Source organism: Pinus tabuliformis, chromosome 1_1 (assembly GCF_031772625.1).
Source record: "Pinus tabuliformis cultivar Carrire ecotype Pingquan chromosome 1_1, CPIR1, whole genome shotgun sequence".
Lineage (NCBI taxonomy): Eukaryota > Viridiplantae > Streptophyta > Pinopsida > Pinales > Pinaceae > Pinus > Pinus tabuliformis.
In genome coordinates, this window is record NC_142297.1 from 455,022,149 (window position 1) to 455,025,876 (window position 3,728).

General features: G+C 33.3%; 1 pseudogene; it reads right to left on the minus strand.

The window, feature by feature from the left end:
- Positions 1 to 1,543: 1,543 nt before the first annotated feature.
- Positions 1,544 to 2,230, minus strand: LOC149213704 (germin-like protein subfamily 3 member 2 pseudogene; annotated as a pseudogene).
- Positions 2,231 to 3,728: the final 1,498 nt, after the last annotated feature.

The following is a 3,728-nucleotide window of genomic DNA, read 5'->3' on the forward strand; positions in this document are numbered from 1 at the left end:
TGTATTTATGATATTTTGATTGGTTTTGAGTATTTTGATGGGACATAATAGTCTTGTTGGAGTGCATTTTTATTTTCTTACTTTTAGTGCCTAACAAATCATTGTAAAATGAAGAAAAGGTTAATTTTGCAATTTTTATTTTCCTACTTTTAGTGCCTAACAAATCATTGTAAAATGAAGAAAAGGTTAATTTTGCAAGTGGTCATTCTCTCAATGAGTACTCTAACACTGATATTGATCCCTACTATTGCTCTGCGCAATTATGTCAAAACTAACAGGGTGTGAGGTCCCTTATGCAAGCAATGGCGTGTGGGGGTGGCTCCGTGAGGGAGAATTGGGGGGCTACACAAATATGGGGAAGAAACTTTTGTTTTGCAGAGTGTGGAAGTGCAAGTTATCATAAATTCTAGTGGCAAAGCTTAATTCAATATTATTTCAAATAAACTAGACATACTTGTAAAATCTTTAAATGCAAAGATATTATTTGTGACTGAAGCTTTCGTTGTACTATCAAAATTTCAAGTTTTCTTGGAGTGTGGAGGCAACTTTTATTGAGAAAAGTGTAGAGACGCTAAAGAAGATTTCAATATGCTTACTCCACAACTCCCTCTCCCACTAAACCAATCTAAGAATTTGCACTTCTTTATGGATGATCTACATGTTTTCTGGAAGATGAATGCAGAGTTCAATGGATGGCGCATTCTTACTGATTTCAAAATAACGTATATAGTCCACCCAAAATCCCCACCTTCAACAATGTTGCTTTCCTATAACCTTTTGTTGGAACGATAGTCTATCCATGACGTGGATGCTACATTTCATTAAAATAGGTTGAGTGGCCACTTATGATATTGCCTCATGTCATCAAAACATTGAGAGTTGCATGACAATATTATAATGTTAAATTGGACTTTCAAAACATTATATATATATATATATATATATATATATATATATATATATATTGTTGCACCATTTTAATTATATATGATCTCCTGCATGTTTGATAGATGTACAACTCTAAGTATATAGACTTTGTTAATATCTATTAACAAAAACACGATCAACGTTGAATAAGAATACTTTGTGAGCATTGTGCATCAACTATTTTAACTCGATTGCATGTTCATGTTTAGGTTAATAAGAAATACTTAATATAAATATTCAGCACCTGCACAATTAATAATACAATACAATTATTCATAATTCAATAATCTATAATGTAGATGAAATTTGTGTTAGAAAGTTGTAACAATACTTTAAAATAAAGTGAGAAAACTATAATGTTATAAACTTGATAATGTTCTATATATACCTTTATTAAACAAGACTGCAGGGAAGTGGCATACCTGCCGATAAAAATCTCTCATGGTGGGCAAGTCAAACTATCTCAATAGACCACACATAACCAGCTACAATATGTAGCATCTCTTAAGATTCACACATTCTTTTTAACATAGTTACTTCTTGAACAAGAAAACAATTTTCATTCTTTTTAACATAGTTACCTCTTGAACAAGAAAAACAATTTTCGAGATACCATCTAGACATTAGGGCCAAACTTGGCTTTCAAGGACTTCACTTCCTTTTTACTGAGATGCAAATCCTTTTACAGAATCTCATCATTGATCCCTAATCCAAACAAAGTGAACGAGAGCCTCTTTGTTCCATTGATCCCTGATCCAGACAAAGTGAACAAGAGCCTCTCTTTTCTAGAATTATGGTTGTTTAATGTCCCCACAATAGCAATTGGACTACTTCCCACACTCATTTGAAAGTGCACCAGTGTTTTTGGAAACGCCATCACATCACCCTTGTCATGAATCTTGGCATATAGGTTGTTTGGTGAGGTGACAAACCCAGAATAAAGATTCCCCTCCACAACATACCCAATCTCTCTAGTTCTCGGATGTAGGTGGGGGACATTCACAACACTAGATTCAAGATCTGCCCTAATGAGAGACATGCCTAGAGTGTTGAGCCCTGCAAATCGCAAGGCAGTCACAGAGGTCCCAACAAATCTAGTAGCAGATGCATTTCCTGGAATCTTTATTCCTTCATAGACAAAGTCATCAATAGTGACATTATCAGGGTCCTTATAGATCAATCCATTGAGATACACAGTCTGGGTATTGGTGGATTTGAGGTCTGTCACACAAAAATATTGCAAAGGATCAAAGTCTACATTTGAGAATATTGAGACCACAAGATTCACAACAACAACCACCATAGATATGACCTAGGATCCTTTAGTAGATAAATAATTTCAAAGGATGTACTAAGTCCTTCTGAGAAGCTTGCTAGAGCAGTGAAAGCATTGGTTCAATTAGGCCTTTTAATGGGTCTCGTACTACTCCATCATGCATATTAGATTATGGGTATTAGTGGAATAGCTAATTATGTATTATTGCATTAAATTTACCTACACTTCTAGCCTCCATTATATCTTGTGGCATTATGGAAGAAATAAAATCATGAGACATGAGTAATCCAGACCCACTGTCATTAGACATTGTAATATATTTGATGGTTGAAATAAGGGGTTGATAAGTTAATACAAATAGTTTGTCAATATTTTGAAGATATAACAAGATTATGGTGTAAAACTTGGGCCGATATATATGACATTGTGTGGCTCATTGCTCTTGGGTGAAGTTCATAAAACTTTCAATTAATACCAACAAGCAAGAAATTGAATTGAACATGTAAGATTGAAGAATGGAATGCAATATAAGATTGAAGAATGGAATGAAACATAATTTTCGAACTAAAAATTCAGAAACAGTAAAAAATTATTTTAGGATGGCCTAGCATGTAATAATGCAATCACATGCTAGGCACTTATTATCCTAACTAATACCTATCAATAAACGCTTATTTTAATGAATAATTAAATTATATTCAATGAGTTAATTGAAATAAAATCAACAATGAGCATGGAGATGGATAAGATTAAGAAAAACTATAAATTTATCACATGAACCATATGAGAGATAAGATTAAGCAAAGTTGTAAATTTATCTCATGACCCATATGGGATTCAAGGCACTTCATACACTTATATATCTTTATACCGACTGATATCTGGAAAATCTTTGTTCTCACATTTTTTTCTCATAATATTCTAATAATATTGAATCCTTGTCTTTTCATGCATAAATATAAACGGTTTATAAAGGGTTGAGATCTAACCTGCCTGCACCCAAGCAAAATAGAAACCTCTTTAACCTGGAAAAAAATCTCTCCGACCTTATCACAATCTCTTGGATCATAACACCAAATTATACCCACATACTGGTTTGCATTTCAATAGATTAAATAAGGAAGATTTACTCCATATTCAAAATCGCTAAGTATATCCTCCAGAAAATTACCAATGAGATGTATATTATGAACTCGTTTTCCTTAACTAGTCCCTGTAGATTGGAGAAATTCTCAACCTACTTATCATTGCTCAGAAGTCAGAGAAAAAAATGAGCATTTAGCCTTCTATGGACTACAAGCAACATTACCTTAAATGCGCTTTACAGATTACAGGTTGAATAGGGATATGAACGTTCATCTTCGCAGGGGAGGAACAATCTTGTCGAAATAAAGATCATTATATATAACACTAAAAATAAAGCGAAGGAAGCAATGGATATAATAATGAAAATAATTGTGAAATCTAGAGACAGCTGGAACATTATTAAGAGTGGTATAAACTGCCATTTTAGTAACCACAGTAC